General features: G+C 42.4%; 1 non-coding gene across 1 annotated transcript; it reads right to left on the reverse strand.

Moving 5' to 3' along the window:
- Positions 1-16,192: 16,192 nt before the first annotated feature.
- Positions 16,193-16,324, reverse strand: LOC116890518. Its single transcript, XR_004386700.1, has one exon. It is a non-coding gene; the product is annotated as a small nucleolar RNA SNORA17 (small nucleolar RNA).
- Between the last annotated feature and the right edge of the window lie 2,250 nt (positions 16,325-18,574).

Below are 18,574 nucleotides of genomic sequence, written 5' to 3' on the forward strand. Positions count from 1 at the left end.
TTCTCCAGCCAGGTTGGCATGTCCACTGCTGTCATACCTGTTCAGCCCACATTTGGGCCGTCGTATTGATGAGACTTTCTGAGTGTAACCTCTAATACTGCTGTGTGGTATCCACCCGAGAAGAAGGGCCCAGATCTTCCTCTTGCTTTAATTTTGATGGTTTAGCTCACTCTAGAAATTTATCTATTTATTTTAGCTTTTCCAGCTTAATGGAATACAGGCTTTTTAAAGATTCCCTTACAGCATTCTGAATTTCTTTGGTGTCTATTGTAGTCTTTCCCTGTTCATTTCTGGTCCTATTAATTTGGATCTGCATTTTTCTTTCCTTTCTTTAGTCGGGCAAGAGGTCTGTCAACTTTGTCTTTCCAAGGAGCCAGCTCTTGGATTTGTTGATTCTTTGTATTGTTTTCTTTCTATTTCATTGATTTCTGACCTGATTTTTGTTATTTTTTTCCAGTCAACTGGCTTTGGATTTGCTTTGTTCCTGTTTTTCCACTTTTTGAGTTGTTTCATTAAGCCATTTATTGTGCTCTTTGCAATTATTTAACATAGGAACTTGGCTATAAATTTCCCTCACAGGACAACTCTCAGTATGTCCCAGAAGCCTTAAGGCATTACGTTTTCATTTTTATGGAGATCCTGCATGACTTTTATGTCTTTCTGAATTTCTTCCATGATCCACTCATCATCCAGTAACGCGCTGTTTAGTTTTCATGGGTTTGTGTGTTTACTAGAGCTCCTTTGCTGTCAGTTTTAGTTTTTCTTTCATTGTGGTCAGATTGGATGTGAGGGGCAATGCCAATCTGCTTTGTAATTTGTAAAGATTTGTTTTCTGCCTCAGGATACAGAATAATTTAGAAAACCTTCTGAGTAGAAATTTTATTCTTTGGTGTTTGAGTAGAATATGCTGAAATATTTGTTAAGCCCATTTAATATATGTCTTTTTTTTTTTTTGCCAGACGACTTGTCTATTGGAGAAAGTGGGATACTGAAAGCACCTACTACTAATGGATTAATGTATGTTTCTTTAAATCTAGTAAAAAAAATATTTGTACCCCACAGTTTGGTGCATGTGTATTTAGGATATTAATGTCTTCTTGCCTAACTGTTCTCTTGATTTGAAAACAGTGTCTCTCTTCACCTGTTCTGATTAGGTTTAGCTTGAAGTCTGTGTCATCAGGATAGCCATGGTGCACATTTCCTGGCCCCATTTGATTGGAGTACTTTGCCCATCCTTTTGTTCAAAGGCAGTGCCTATCTTTAAAACTAAGAATTCTTTCTTAGCAACAGACAACTGGATTTTGTTTCTTGAGCCATTTAGCTAGTTGTGTCTGATCTCTCTCTCTCTCTCTCTCTCTCTCTCTCCATATATATATATATATATATATATATATATATATATATATATATATATATCAGGTTTTCCAATGGGCCAAAGAAGTTAACTGGCCTCCATGACTCAGGGTATGCCTACGAAATGCTAACTGGGTGCTACCCTTGTTGAACAGGCTCTGTGCACAGTTGACTATATTCATCATTTATAAAGAAACCTGTAAGCATGCTTAGGTACCTAAATTTGGAAAAACATTAGAACTTGAATATAAGATCCTTGTTGGGAGCAATGCCCTTAAAGCCCTCCATTATTGATATTAATATTATAGTTAGAGTTAAGCATGACTGGGTTCATGGAGTATCCCCAGCCAGCTGCAGAAGACTGATACAAATCTGGTGGTCAGGTTGACTAATGATATGACAAAGTTGTGATCTTGCTGAGAAATATATCTGACGTCAGGATGCCCAATGATATGACAAACCTGTGACCTTTCTGAGAAACCAACATCTGTTGACATCAGCTGACCATACAAGTACTGTGTCCTTGGCCTTCATAAATGTTTCCCACATCCCCCCTCCCTCTGTTACCCCTCCTATGGTATAAATTCAGCCTTGGGAAAAAATAAAATTGTCACCTTGATCAGACTCTTGTCTTGGCGTCCTTCTTTGTGTCTCTTGTCCCCCATTCTCTTCCAGGTACCCTCTGCACCTTAGTTGACTGTCCTGCAGGATGGGACAACTGGCTGGGACAACTGGCACCCAATGTGGGGCTGTTTGGAGGTCTCCTGGTGGAGAATGTCATCCCCCGTGAACAGACAGGCCTGTCTTCCTTCTTTGGAGCCTTTGCTCCCCCTTCAGAGCCTTTGCTCCTTCCCTTCTCTGGCTACCGTGGACTGCCCAACCTTGGTTCAGCTGCTTGGTATGTTTCTCCCTGGATAATGCAGATCTCAGTGGTGAGTGATGGGACAAGCATTCTACAGTCACCTTTTGTGACAGGACTCGAGGAGTCATTCAAGACTAGAGGAATAGGGTTAAGAAAAAAGAAATTTAAAGAAATTCTTAGACTTTGTAGGAAATATTTGTCCATAGTTCCCCCAGGATGGAACAATTGATGCAAAAAGAGTACAGAATTAGTGATTATTTTAAAAACTATCATGAGACTTTGGCCCTGAAAAATTTCCAGTTGCTGCCTTCAGTTACTGGGCTCTTATTAATGATATCCTCAGGACTATCCCTGCAGCAGCCAGTTCCTGCTCCTGTGGTCAAAATGCCCCAGGTTAGGAGGCAGGGGAGCCCCTAAAGTAGTTCCAGAAAGAGTCTGCAGCAAACTGAGAGGAACTTTGTTTTGCCACACAGAATTTGGAGCAGGCTTTGGCCATGTTTACCCTAGGATGATATCAGGGGAAAGTCTTGGCACTGGCTCTTCAGCTTCCTCCAAATGAAGGCTGTGGCCAAGGTCAGGATCAATGTTTTCTTTTCCATGGTCCTCTATCCCCATGAGACAGCTTGGTGAAGGACTGGGGACTGCTGCTGGAGTCCTGGAATTCAGAGACACAGGGATGGCTGTAGTTCTATTAAAGATCAGTACTCCAATGTTAGCAATCTCTTTATTGAATGTAAGAGGCAGGAAGCCCAGCTCAACTGTGACTCCTGCCTCAGGAATGGCAGCCGAAAGAGTCCTGATAGCCCCAGATGAACCAGTTATCTCTGACTATAGCTTACTCTCTGATACCCGAGGCTTCAATTGGATCTCACCCCCCTGGGCAAGCCTCCTTCATTCAATACTCTAGAGACTCAGATGCTATTTTCTCCTGGTCTCTTGGCTCAAGTCCTTCAGGCATGTCTGACAGTCTGGAAGAAACTTCCCCCCTAAAGTGGACAAGCCATACAATTCTTTTGTTGGCCACTTGGCATCTAGCACCCAGGTCCTAACCATCTCTCCATCCTTTTGTTACTAGTTTTTATGGGACGCCTAGCATCATTCAGAGGCTGGGTCTCTTGAGTTGACATGAAGGGAGGTACTCCTTAAGGGAGAATCTAAGTCCAGAGAGACAGCCAGTAACAGACTCCGGCTGCCCCTCTGCTCGCCTTCCTGTTTCACAGGCACAAAGCTTGCGCTCGTTTTTGCAATGGCCTTTTCGTCCCAAGAAAGCTTCCTGGTTTAGTTGTGTGACTGAATGCTACTTGTCACCTGATCTGGTTGTTCTACCAGTTCTCACCAGGCCATCCCCTAGCTTTCTTGCCTGGCCCCTTTTCCATGTTCTTAAGAATTTTATCACCTAATAGACTGCGTTGTTTGACTTATAATACCTTCCGTCCTGCTAATAATATGCATGTCCCAGATTCCCATTGTGAAGATTCTAATTCTAAAACAAGGGGATGGTGCATCCCTCTAAACATTAAATTTACCTCCGTGGGTTGAAACCAGGTTTGGACATATGAATATACTCGGGTTCTTAGAATGTTTCAATCAGGTGCTGATACAGGGATTATATTTACCATAAAATTGTTAAAAGAGCCTGTACATTCCTACTCCTCGGCTTCTGGGCACTGACCCCAAGAAGGAGCCCATGGAGGCGCTGAACACGGCACAGGGCACACGCAACTTCATCTACAGCCTGTACTCCACTGAGAGGAGCTGTTTGCTCAAAGAACTGCATTGCTTTGAGTCCATTACCATCACACAAGAAAAATTGGAATCTCTTCCACCCACTCCAAGACAACTGAGATATATATTCTTCCAAAATACAATACCTTTCATAGGGTTTGGCTTTTTGGATAACACAATTATGATTGTTGCAGGAACCCAAATTGAATTGTCTATTGGAATTATTTTGGGAATTTCAACAATGGAAGTCAACATGTTATCTTTTCCTTCTATGTATCAACATATTATTTAACTTTCAGTCATTGATATTGTACTGTACTGACTTGGGGTTTGCTTATTTTTTACATAACATGCACAGGATACCTATTTATGTCTTTATTTTTTTCCTGATGGTTATAATTCAATGCTGAGGTTTTTACAAATTATTTAATTTGTTTAATATCAGTTTAAATTGTAATTCTCTGCCTGGTGGCATCCCTTCTGTGATATTTCACAGTAAACATTTACAATCATATAATTTCACTCAATTTTTAAACTTCCACATCTATCCAAAATGGAGCAGTGTTTTAAGTATATCTCGCTATTTTAATTTTGACCCACACTGTCTTTAAGAGTTAGAGGTTCATCAAAAAGAACAATTGTCTGGCCCTCCTTTTACACAAACCATATATGCTAACAAGTGTATTTATTTCTGATTGGCTTTTTACCTTTAATTTCCCAACTTTGAGCAATCACAGTGAATTCTGGTTTGTGAGAGAAAGGCAGTGCTTGGATACTTCCTGTGTCTTAGAATATGGTTAAAGAGAGCATGAAAAAGGTCAGAGAAGGCTTAGAAAAGAGAAAACGAGAAAGAGGAAAAGCTGAGAGCTGGTATCAAAATTGGTTCTCCACCTCCCCTTGGTTGTCCCTGCTTCCCTCCCTGATGGGCTCCCTAGTAGGCCTTCTTTTGCTTTTATCTTTTGGCCCTTGGGCATTTAATTGTTTAACCAGCTTTGTTAAACAACAGGTAGATAATATGTCAGCAAAACCCATTCAGGTATATTATCATAGGCTAGCTATGGAGGATGCCTTTGGTGAGGGCCAAGCTCACCTACACCTCTCCTCCCAGCCCAAGCAAGGACCTTTTTGTCCTTGAGCCAAATGAGGCAACATTCTTTTCTGCCTGCTGTCCTGATGCCTTTGCTGAACCATCAACGAATCGTCAACCCTGTGTGCTGAGCTGGACAGTCAGTGATGGGCAAGAGATCGATATACTCACGATAAATGGCCTAAGACAGGAGGGCCACCATTAGCTGCTGCCTTATCTCATGATGGACCCTGGCCACAAGATTTTCTTGGTCATGTGACAAATATTGCTCCAACCTAAGACAGACGCAGTTCCCAAGGGGCTCATTCCAGGACAGCCTGGCTGTTGATCACCTTTTCATTTGATTATAAAAAAGGGGGAGTTGTTGGGAGCGATGCCCTTAAAACCCTCCATTATTGATGTTGACATTATAGTTAGAGTTAAGCATGACTGGGTTCATGGAGAATCCCAGCCAGCTGCAGAAGACTGATACAAATCTGGTGGTCAGGTTGACTAATGATATGATAAAGTTGTGATCTTGCTGAGAAATACATCTGACATCAAGATGCCCAATGATAGGACAAACCTGTGACCTTTCTGAGAAACCAACATTTGTTGACATCAGCTGACCACACGAGTACTGTGTCCTTGGCCTGTGTAAATGTTTCCCACATCCCCCCTCCCTCTGTTACCCCTGCTATGATATAAATTCAGCCTTGGGAAAAAATAAAATTGTCACTTTGATCAGACTCTTGTCTTGGCATCCTTCTTTGTGTCTCTTGTCCCCCATTCTCTTCCGGGTACCCTCTGCACCCTAGTTGACTGTCCTGCAGAACGGGACAACTGGCTGAGGCAGATCCTGTTACTGAAGATATCATATATTTCAGTCATGGGATGTGAAAAAAGTAAAGCTGGCACTGATCTAGAAGTCAGTTACTGACTAGCTTCTATATGTTTCTAGGCACACGATATAGGAGAAAAGTTATTCATAGTCTTTCTCAGATACAAAACCCTGTGACCTACACTCATGGCCAGCCTAGCAGAGTAATACCACTGTGCAAGGGTGACATAAATGTTTTTGGAGCAACAAACCACTTTTTGATTGGATATAATGCACACTTCATAAGCCAGAGATCATGTCTGGATTTTAATCTGTTGATGGGTAGGCTCTAGGAAATAACTTACTATTATTCAGGTAGGGATCATTAGAGAAAAGGGAATCAAAAGATTGTAAGAGCTAGGGGTGGTGGAGAACTGCTGCAAAACAGTGGTTTCCAGCCATGTCATACATGAGCTCTCTGTCTGTCTTCTTCAGTCTGAATTTGGGATATTGAGTGTGGTGATTTGAGGATACCATACTAGAGGGATTCTCTAAAGGACTCTGTCAGATGTAGGAAGGAAAGGAAGTTCTTGCTTAGAGTCTCTCCCAGGTGGCTTCTAGAAGGGGACAGAGAGCAGACATCTGTCAGCTGCAGCTAGATATTGAAGTGTTAAGTTGAGCCAAGATCTAAGTCATATATCTAGACAGAATTTTATTATCAAGGATAAAAACTATCAGTATGAATTACATCTCATATGAATTTAAATCTAATATCTGGAGAGTGTGATCCTTTGGACTGTTAAGAAATGACAATTACTTTAGTGTAATGCTGTGGGAAGCCAGACCCCCATTGAAAGGACAAATAGAACTTTAGGTCTGTATCCTTGTTCAGGGTTGGAGTTGGCAAAGGCAGTCAGTCTAGGGCTGGAGCTGTACCTCAAAAAGAGTCAAGGTTGTGGTTTCTTGAGACCTGACTCATTCCTCAGGGCTGGGGTTATCCGTCTGTAGGTAACTGTGTTTGAGGTATCCTGTGTTTTCTTTGCCAATATTATCTGTTTTACTCTTCTCCATTGACCTTGGCCAACACCCCCACATCAAATATTATTATAAGATGCTACATTTATTAATAAACTTGTTGGCATAAGTCATTAGCTTACTTAAGATGCCCTGGTTCCAGCTATTGCTTTAGTCTTATTTTTTCTTATCTTCTTTATTGTTCACCTCCAGTTGTCCTACAGAACACATTAATTTTTGGGATCCCTATTACTTCTGGTTCAGGTCCAGTGCCATCGAAAGTGTCAATCATGAGTATAGGGGAAGTGAATGTATAGAGTAAAAGAGTGAGACTTGAGGATTACCAGACAATAATAAGTAAGCAAATAGAATACAAGTTTGTTTTTTTTTTTTTAAAAAAAAAAAAGGAGAGAAAGGAAGAGGCAGACTAATCAAGAATAAAACTTGGAACCAAAGAGCACTTTTTCCCTCTTAGGTATTTGGTTTGCTTTTTTATATTCTAGTTCTTGTAAAAATCATTGTTTAAACAACTAGAGAGATTCTTTCACAAAAAGTAAATCTGCTTTTGGTTTCCTAATGAAGGTTTTATAAATATAAGGACATGGGAATGTGTAGGTGAAAGTTTAAGGAGAGACTACTATCTATGAGGGCCAAGTGAGTCTCCAAATGATAATTTTGTACTTTGGGAACTTGATAGGAGATCACTCAGATCCACAACATAAAGTTGATTCAGTTAGAGTTAAACATTGCTGTAAAGCTGGATAGTCTAATCCAAAGCAGACAGGGATAAAAGATATAAATGAAAAGTCAAAAAAAAATGGCCCAGAGAATAGGAAAGCAGATTTAACTAATAAATTAGGTTTACCTCATGATCCTCAGAGGACTAAATGAACCAACCTTCTTTCCCTCCCCTTCCCTCCTCCTACCCCTCCTCCTTCTTATTCTTTTTGTGGTACAGTTTTAAAATCACCTGAAATGGCTCTGACTCATTTAACTGAGCCAAGCGCCCCTCTTCTTTTAGCATACACAGGGTTATTTCCATATTCAAAGTTCCAAAATCCACATTGCTCCAAACAAAAACATGGTAAAGCCTGTCGCATCAATACCCTACTTCTGGTATCAACTTCTGTCTTAGGGTTTCAATTACTATGAAGATACCATGACCAAGGCAACTCTTATAAATACAAACATTTAATTGAGACAGACTTATAGTTTCACGCCGCCATTATTATCATGGTGGGAAGCATAGCGGCATCTAGGCAGACATGGTGCTGGAAGGGAAGGAAGTTCTAAATCTTGATCTGAAGGCAGACAGAAGACTCTCTTCTACACTTGATAGAGCTTGAGTATGAGGAGCCCTCAGAGCTGTTACAGGGACACACTTCCTCCAACAAGGCCACACCAATTCCAATAAGGCCATCCCTCTTAATGCTACTTCCCATGGGCCAAGAATATTCCTTAAAGAAAATTCCTTAAAGAAAAATATAGTATTGTCTAGAACAGATACCATGTGAAATTTGTAATTCCGCAGGAGCTCTGTTCTCTTCTTCTCCTTCCTACACTCCTAACTATGAATTAATAATAAACCCTTTATGAATTTCATTCTTTAAATTGGGAGACAAGAAACCCCAAATCACTGCTCAGGGAAGCTTTGGTGACCACTGAGTTTCTAGAACTCCATTTCTCTGAGAAAGGCTATGTTGTTCAAAAAGACAATATCTTTTTGGCACTTATGCTCTTGATATAGATTTGAGAAAAATCTCAAAGTAGTTTTAATTTGACTTATATGATGTCTAAAGATGTTGAATATTTTAAAAGATTTTTTTGGCCATTAGTATTTCATCTTTGGGGAATTCTGTTTAGTTATATATCCCACGTTTTCTTGATGAATTATTTTTTCTTGATGTTCAGGTTTTTTTTTAAAGTTCTTTATATATTCTACACACTAACCTTTCATCAGATTGATGTTGGGTTTGGTCTGGTGCTACTATGTATTCAAATGCTAAATCCAAGACCCAGTTGTCCCAAGACAAGTGAATTCTCAAGTAAGCCAGCTTTTGTTGTGTAAACCTTGCCCCTCAAGTTATTCCTGATTTGTTGTAAAGATGCCTATAGCCTTGGCTGGGCAGAGGAGAGGGAGGTAGAGCAAAGGTTCCCAGGCTTGGGATCTGAGGTAGGGACCATGAGAAAGAAGGAAGGAAGGAAGGAAGGAAAAGGAAGGAAGAAGAAGGAAGGGGAAGGAAAGAAAAGGAAGGAAAGAAAGGAGGGGGATAGAAGGGGGGAAGGGAAGGAAGGAGGAAGAAGGGAAGGAAGGAAGAAAGAAGGAAGGAAGGAAAGAAGGAAGGAAGGAAGGAAGGAAGGAAGGGAGGGAGGAAGGAAGGAAGGGAGAAGGGAGGAAGAAGGAAGGGAAGGAAGGAAGGAGAAGGAAGGAGGAAGGAAGGAAGGAAGGAAGGAGGGAGGAAGGGAGGAGGGAAGGAAGGGAGGAGGAGGAGGGGAGGGAGGAGGAGAGGGGGAAGGAGGGAAGGAGGGGAAGGAGGAAGGAGGAAGGGGGAAGGGAGGAGGGAGAAGGGAGGGAAGAAGGGGGGGAAGAAGGAGGGAGGGAAGGAAGGAGGAAGGAAGGAGGAAGGAAGGAGGGGAGGAAGGAAGGAAGGAGAGGAGGGAGGAGGGAGGGAGGGAGGGGAGGAGGAAGGAAGGGGGGGGGGAAGGAAGGAGGGGAGGAAGGAAGGGAGGGGAGGAGGGGGGGAAGGAAGGATGGAAGGGAGGGAGAAGGGGGGAGGGAGGGGAGGGAGGAAGGAAGGGAGGAAGGAAGGAAGGAAGGGAGGAAGGAAGGAAGGAGGGAAGGAGGAGGGAGGAAGGAAGGGAGGAAGGAAAGGAAGGAGGGAGGGAAGGAAGGAGGGAGGGAAAGAGAGAGGGAAAGAAAGAAAGAAAGAAAAAGAAAGAAAGAAAGAAAGAAAGAAAGAAAGGAGGGAGGGAAAGAAAGGAGGGAGGGAGGGAGGGAGGGAAGAAGGAAGGAGGAAGGAAGGAAAAAAGGAAGGAAGGGAGGAAGTTGCCATAGGGTAGCATGGATCATGAGCACATGGCCTTGAGGGCTGGCCTGATAGAATAGGAGCAGCCCAGGCAGAACATGACAAGTGATATCTTGAGGCTCACTGCAGGGAAGTAGACAAAATAGCATAGAGGGTTGATATTTGCCCAGATCTGGTGCTTTTAAGCTTATCATAAATCTAAAGGTTTTTGTGTCTTTTATCTGGAAACAATATGGTCTGAAATGGGGTAGAAACCCCTAATAGATATTTAAAGAAACAAGGGAGTATAACAACTCCTAGAATAGTAATACATACAACAGACTTAAAACTGGTAAATACATTTCCCATTCTTTCGGATGCCACTTTGCTTGAATGACGGTGTCCTTTGCTGTAGAAAGAATTTCAATGCCATGAAGTCTCATTTCTTAACTGTGGCTGTTAGTGTGTTTTCAGAAAGCCCTTTCCTGTGCCAGCGTTTAAAACTTTTTCTCTACTTTCTCCTACAGGATCAGGATATCTGCTCACCCATACTCATGGACTCTAGTCACAATAGTAATTGGAAATAGTCAAGATGTCCATCAACTGATAAAATGATAATGAAAATGTACATGCGCACAGTAGTATATTATTCAGCTGTTAAGAAAAAAATTAAAGTATGATGTTTGCAGATAAATGGATGAAGCTAACTACAATTATCCTAAGTGAGGTAACCCAGACCTCAAAAGGGAAACATACATATATAAGAAGAGAAAACAGTGTTTTAGATATAGGTGTTTTAGTCAAAGTATTTACAGAGGTTAGGTAGAGGACCATGGGGGAGGAAAGGATCTTCCAAAGAATGAGAATTCAAGAATAGTGCTACAAAGAGAGATGAGACTAGGAGAGAAAGTGAGGGATGGTAGGGTAAAGGAGTGTCTTCGTCAATATTTTAATTGCTGCAGTGAAACACCATGACCAAAAGCAAGCTGGGGACGGAGGGCTTTACTTGATGAATTACACTTCCAGCATAGTTCATCACCGGAGGAAGTAAAGACAGGAACTCAAGTAGTGCTGGAACCTGGAGGCAGGAGCTGACTCAGGGGCCATGCAGGGTGCTGCCTATTGGCTTGCTACCTCATGGCTTGCTCAGCCTGCTTTCTTATATGACCCAGAACCACCAGCCCACAATGGGCTGGGCCCTCCCCAATTGTTCACTAATTGAGAAAACGCCTAACAGCTGGAGCTCATGGAGGCTGCCTTAGTTAGGGTTTCATTGTTATGAACAGACACTAGGACCAAGCAACTCTTATAAGGGACAACATTTAATCGGGGCTGGCTTGAAGCATCAGAAGTTTAGTCCATTATCATCAGGTGAGAAGCAAGGCAGCGTCCTGGAAGATACTGTGCTAGAGAAGGAGCTGGAAGGTGTGCATGTTGATCTGAAGGAGAGACTGTCTTATACTGGCCAGATGTAATCATATACCAGACTTGAAATCCTGCCCCCAAGGTGACACACTTCCTTAAACAAGGCCACATCTGCTCCAACAAAGCCACACCTCCTAATAGTGCCATCCCCTAAGGGCCTATGAGGGCCAATTACATTCAAACTACCACACAGTTTTCTTCCTTCTGTCCTTCCTTTCTGTCTTTCCTTCTTTCTTTCTTTTCTTCCTTCCTTTCTTCTCTTTTTCTCTGTTTGTATTGATCATTTGTTTGTTTCTTTTTTGAGGATTTTTCCCTCTAACTTTCTTAGGAAAAAATATGAGATTGAATGAGTAGAGGGGAGGGAGGAGGTAGCAGGGGCTGACAGATCAAATATATAAAATTTTTAAATAAAAAATATTTAAGCAGTGATAGTGGCATAAGTGATCTCAGTTCTTAGTTCCTTCGGTTCGATGTGGGTCGTGTCATGTGACCTCAGTTATCAACACACTGAAATACTGCATAGGAATGGAAAGCAACAGCTGACTGGAATCCATGAAACAATGCTGAAAGGTGCTCAGAGGTAGCAAAATAAACAGCTGAAACTATGAGGTGGGAGGGAGACTTTCATATACCAGGACGCTACACTTGACCACTGGTTCAAATATCATAGATATGAACCGAATTCTTTGGAACTAGAATATGAAACACACCTCTCCCCCTGCCAGGTTGCTTGCTCTGGTCATTCTGTTATGATTGGCTTACCACTTGAGGATGTGAATAGTAAGCAGGAAGGAGTCATGAAAGCGTTCCGGTGTTTAGTTAGTTCCTACTGTGAATGTTGGTTACCTGAGTATCTTCCGTTTTGTGAAAAAGTCTATCAAGCTACAGATTTAAGATTTGTATACTTTGATATTTATACATTATACTTTAATAAAAATATGGAGGTGGGCAGTCTGAACTTAGAGTTTGAACCAGAACTTCAGGTTATTATTCCCAGAGCCAGTTTATCCAAACCCCTCCCCACCACTGTAAGCGCCACCACTGAACTCTTGGACTACATGGATCTGGTCCCAAAACCAACTTGAAATCATCGAGAGTTAGTCCTCTTCCACCACCTCTCCCTATCCATCCCACACACCACGCACACCTGGGAATGCTTGGAGTTCAAACCCGAACTTCAGGTAGTGATTCCAGTTCATCCTCTGCTCCACTGTCATCCACCCAGTCTGCTGGGATCGGCTTGGAATGTAAACATAATATCCTAACCAGAAGTTCAGAAAGGAGCTCCCAGGGCTTGCTCGCCAATCTGCCTGACTCTCTGCCGTCCTACTCACCACTGATCCCGGGCATCTTGTGAAGCCAAAAGCTAGAGACATCCACAGACAGCACCCATCCCACACCGACACATGTTCTATTGTTAGCCACACTACCCCTATATCATACTGATCTGGGGTCACTGGAAATCTGAACCTGGAGCCGAGAGTTGCCACCTTAGCGCAAACCTAGCATCATTCATCTGGCCCACAACCTGACAAGTTTTGCCAACGGCGAATCTAAACACCCACCCAAGAAAGTTAAAACTAGACATTTGCACCAAGAAACACCATAAATAGCCTCATTCCAGATGACTACATCTTATGGCAAAAATAAAAATAAAAAATAAACAACCAAGACGACATACCTCCAAAAACCAGGACCTCCATTGTCATATTCCTTGAGAAAAAACAACTTCGCTGATATATGCAAGGCATTCAAAACAGCAGTTACAGAGCCAGATCATGCACGGTCTTCTCCAGGGTCTGCAAGTGAGTGAGTGGAACTAGCAAAGGTCATATCGAGTGAGGCAGCCCAGATCCCAAAAGACAAACGTTAAATATTTGCTCTCGTCTGCTTTAAGTCTTCTCAATAAATCTGGGAAAATTGAAATAACATCTTGCATCTTATCTGATAACCAGGAATTAAATCTGAAAATAGGAGCAGCAGGAAGTACCCAAACTTAAGCAGGAAGCTAGTTTAAGGACATACCAAGGAATGAAAACTCATCACTTCAAAATGACACACCTGAGAGGAAATTTTCAATTTTCCTGGAATGGAATGAGAATAAATACACAATATTGCAAAATTTGTGGGACCCAACGAAGACAGTCCTAAGAGGAAATCATAACACTAAGGGCCTACATGAAAAAAACAAAAAACAAAAGGAGATCTCACATTAATGACTTAATGACACATTTGAAAGCCTTAGAACAAAGAAAGAAGAGCACTCCAAAGATGCGAAGAAATAATCAAATTCAGTGCTGAAATTATGAAATAGAAATGAAAAAAAAACCCCAAAAAGTTAATGAAACAAAATGTTGGTGCTTTAGGAAAGTTAGCGAGTGTCTTAGGGTTTCATTGCTGTGAAGGGACAACATGACCAAGGCAATTCTTATAAAAGAAAACTTTGAATTGGGTTGGCCTACAGTTTCCGAGGTTCTGTCCATTAACGTCATGCTGGGAAGCACGGTAGCACGTAGGCAGACACAGTGCTGGAGAAGCTGAGAGTTCTACATCGTGATCCAAAGGCAACAAAAGGGATTGCCTTTCACAGGAATCCCCTGTTGGAGGAGACTCTTCCACACTGGGAAGAGTTTGAGCACTAGGAGACATCACAGCCAACACCCACAGTGACACACGTCCTCTAACAAGACCACACCTACTCGAACAAGGCCACACCTCCTAACAGTATCACTCTTCATGGGCCAAGCATTCAAACACATGAATCTATGGGGGCCAAACATATTCAAAATTTAGTTAAATTAACCAAAAAGAAAGAGAATCCAAATTAATAAATTTAGAGATGAAAAGAGAGACTTTACAACAGACGCTGTGGAAATGCAGAAAATCATAAGATCACATGTTAGTTTTTAAAATCCTACAAAACTGGAAAACCTAAAAAACGAATGCATTTCTAGGTATATTAATCTACCAAAGTTATATCGAGATAAAGCAAAAAATTTACATAGACCCATAGCATCTACTGACTTATATCAAAACACTCCCAACTAAGAAAGCCTGGGGTCAGATATAGTCATTATAGAACTCTGGGCCTGAGAGGTGTCTGAGCTGATCAGCCTGCCAACTCTCCCATGCCTTACCTTTGGGGTGAGTTCTCCTGCTATGTCCTGGCTGGCCCATCCAATGACATCACCATCAAGCAGCAGAGCTAGATCTCCTGCTATCATGCCCTTGGGACTGGCTCATCTGGGCCTATGTCAAGGTGTAACTATGGGCCTCTCTATGCTGTGGTGGTTTGTACATGCTTGGCCCAGGGAGTGGCACTATTTGGAGGTGTGGCCTTGGTGGAGTAGGTGTGTCACTGTGCACATGGGCTTTAAGACTCTACTCCTTGTTGTTACTCCACTAGCAGCCTTCAGATGAAGATGCAGAACTCTCAGCCTGCACCAGGCCTGTCTGGATGCTGCCATGTAATCATCTTGATGATAATGGACTGAAACTTTGAACTGTAAGCCAGCCCCAATTAAATGTTGTCTTTATAGGAGCTGTCTTGGTCATGGTGTCTGTTCACAACAGTAAACCCTAAGACAGTTTTCAAAAAATGACAGGGAGACTATATTTATTTATAAACTTTTGGCTTTATTGCAAGGCATTGTTCCCATTAGCTTATAACTTAAATATACTATTTACACTTATCTAAGATCTGCCACAGGGCTGGTTAGTTACCTCTCCTTCCTTCCCGGCCTGTTGTCCAGCTGGCTGAATCTCTGATGCTTGACTCCTTCACAGAGTCTCTCTGCCTCTCTGTCTCTGTCTCTCTGTCTCTCTGTCTCTCTCTCTGTATGCCTCTCTGTGTCTCTCTGTATCTCTGTCTCTCTGCCTCTCTCTCCCTCACTCCTTACCTCCCTCTCTGAAAGTCCCACCTTATTATTCTGCTTCATTTACAAAATACTACAGCAGGAGATGCTTAACAATACCAAAACCCCACCTATAATCAAATCTCTGCCAGTTTAGAAATCAGCATTTGTATAATACAGAGATAATCTTTACACTGTACACAAAATCATTATTTCATCAATCAAGACCCCCATCTCCTGACCTGATGACCTCAGGTCCAGCTCTCCTGGATGCCATAGGTGGCAATGGGCCAGGTTAGGGGAAGACATTCTTCCTCACCAAGGTCACAGCACAACAGGCAAGTTTTAGGGCCAGCTCTCCCACACTCATGCCCTGAGGGCCCCCACCATCAGGGTCAGCTCTATCTTGCTGCTCAGGTAAGGTGCAGAGCCTGCTCTCCTGAAGGAAGGGGCAACTCTCCTGCTCACATGACCCCAAGGCCAGGTCTCTCCAATGCACAGGTGGCAAGGGATGAGTGAGGAACAATCCCTCTCCTATGCCACTGTAGGGAGATGAGTGGCAGGCCCAGCTTTGCTGTGCCTTCTGGGCAATGTGTGGGGCCAATCTCTCAAGTACTACAGCTAGCTAGTGGTGAAGTCATCTCTCCTGATCTCATGCCCAGGAGATGGGTAGGGCCAGTTCTACACAACCCTCAGGCATCAACATGCCCCCTGGTGGCAGCCCAGCCCAGAGGCATCAGTGTAGCCTTTGGTAGTAACAGACTCCTGCTGCTGTAGGACCACAGAACCAGATGTGGTCCACAGTGGCAGCACAGGCCAGGACCCCATCATGGTCCTTGTTGTCATCAGTTCTCCTATCAGGCTGTTCCTCACTATCCTAGAGTCTCCAGTTCTGCCTTCTCTGCATTGTGCCTACATCTTCCTGTTTCTTTCTCTTCGGTTTCTCCACCACTTACTTGCTCCTCATAGTGATGTCAATGCTGGACTTGTGGTCATCACAGGCTAGCTCCCTGTACAGGCCCTGTGGCACCATACTGGTGATCACTTGAGGCCCATTTTTTTTCATGGAGTGTTAGGCTACCAATCATTCAGATGTTCACAGGTCAGAATACTGAGCATAGATACAGTCTTTCTTCTCTCTGCCACCTACTGACACACATGGGACACAGCAGCCGCACCTGTAATACCTCAAGGGGCAGGCTATTTCCATCTTAATGAGCGGCCCTGCAGCATTTCACGTCCCCTAGAACATCCTGTTATTTCTGCCCCATGTAAACATCCCATCTCAAGAAGTTCCCTCCAAGATGGAATGTTTTCATCTTTGAGGAAACTACTAGCGACAATACACCCAGAGAGACATCAGGGAAACAGTGCCTTCATAATAGTCTCAAAAATGTCTTGGAATAACTCTAAGGAAGTGAGACACATGTATCATAACATTTATTTATTTATTTACTTAGGAAGGCAACAGAAGGTTGGAAATTTTCCCATGCTCATGTAAGATAAGTATTGTGAAAATGGCCATCCTACTAAAATTAGTCTCCATAGTCTCCAGAGTCAAGGAAAACACTGTCAAAATCCAACACAACTCTTCATAGAAATTGAAAAACTAATATTCACAGAAACACACACACACACACACACACACACACACACCATAGTTAATCTTGAACAATATAACAACTGCTGGAGGTATCCCTATTCCTGATTTTAAGTTGTTTTACAGAGCTAGACTAATAAAGACAGTATAGTGTTGTCACTGAAATAGACATGTAATAGAGTTGAAAACCCAAAGATAGGCCCATACATCTGTGGACACCTGATATTTTTGGACAAAGAAGTCAAAATTATTCTGGAAATGTACAGAATCTTCAAGAAATGGTGCTAGTCAAAAGGAACAAGTGCCTAGTGATCCATACCTGTCACTCTACACAGAACTCACTCCAGATGAACCAAAGACCTCAGCGTGATACCTGACACCCTAGCTCTGACAGAAGAAAAGTAGAGATTATATTTGAATTCATTGGCACATAAAAGAGGTCTTTCAAAACAGGATGCAAATAATACAGGGATTAAAACCAGCAATTGATAAGCAGAACCTCAGGAAACCTTTAAAACACTTAAGTAAAAGCAAGGACCCTATCTTTTGAGTGAAGAGGTAGCCTATGGAATGGTCAAAAAAAAAAGTTTACCCATTAAATATCTGACAGAAGGTCAATATCTAGAATTACTAGACACCACACACACACACACACACACACACACACACACACACACACACCACGGGGGGGGAGAGAGGGAGAGAGAGAGAGAGAAAGAGGAGAACCTCAGTGTAGTAGATTGAATGTTTGAATGACTCTGGCCCTAATATGTTTGAATGCTTTGTCTGCAGTTGGTGGAACTGTTTGGGAAGGATTGGGAGGTGTGGCCTTGTTGGAGAAAGAGTGGCTTTGTTGTAGTAGGTATGTCACAGTTAGTTCTCTCTCTCTCTCTCTCTCTCTCTCTCTCTCTCTCTCTCTCTCTCTCTCTCTCTGCTGCTGCTGCTGCTGCTGCTGCTGCTGCTGCTGCTGCTGTTGCTGTCTTAACATGTAAGCTTTCAGCTACTACTCTAGTATCATGCCTGCCTGCTGTTACAATCCCTGCCATGATGGCCATGAACTCACCCTCTGAAACTGTAAACAAGGCCCAAATTAAATTTTTTTTCTCTGTGTTGTCTTTGACATGGTGTCCCTTCACAACAGTAGAAAAATAACTAAGACAGTTGAGAAAACAAATAAAGCTGTTTAAAAGGGTATATCTGTGTGAAGGGAAGGGGGAATAGACTAGATTTCATAGGTGGACTGAAGGGAGGTAGGGATAGGAAGAGGATAGACCAAGTTGAGTGGAGTACTTGGAGAGATGACTGGAATTAGGAGTCATTTGGGAAACAAGATAGAAACCTAATGCAATGGAAATCCCTGGAGTCTATTAGAATGACTCTAGCAAAATAATGTGGAAAACTGATCCTGAACTGGCCATCCTCTGTAACGAGGAAAGGCTTCTAGTGGAGGGATTGCCAGACACAATTAGCCCTGCCTACAAGATGGGCTGAAGTAAAGGTGGCACTGAAGATGCAGGGAGTGGTTTACCAATGTCTTGAGATCTATGCCACAAGAGGGAGCCCATGCCTGACACTGCCTGGACGGCTCAATAGCCTAGAGACCTAGGATAAAACCAAACAAGACTGGCAAAAATAAATAAATAAATAAATAAATAAATAAATAAATAAATAAACAAACCCAAACAACCCCCCCAAAAAAAAGTTAAATCAGGAACAGATAAACCATTTAAACAACCCCATAACTCTTAAAGAAATAGAAGCAGTCATTAAAAGTCTCCCAACCAAAAAGAACCCGGGTCCAGATGGGTTCAGTGCAGAATTCTATCAGACCTTCATAGAAGACCTCATAC

Source organism: Rattus rattus, chromosome 1, assembly GCF_011064425.1.
Source record: "Rattus rattus isolate New Zealand chromosome 1, Rrattus_CSIRO_v1, whole genome shotgun sequence".
Classification (NCBI taxonomy): domain Eukaryota; kingdom Metazoa; phylum Chordata; class Mammalia; order Rodentia; family Muridae; genus Rattus; species Rattus rattus.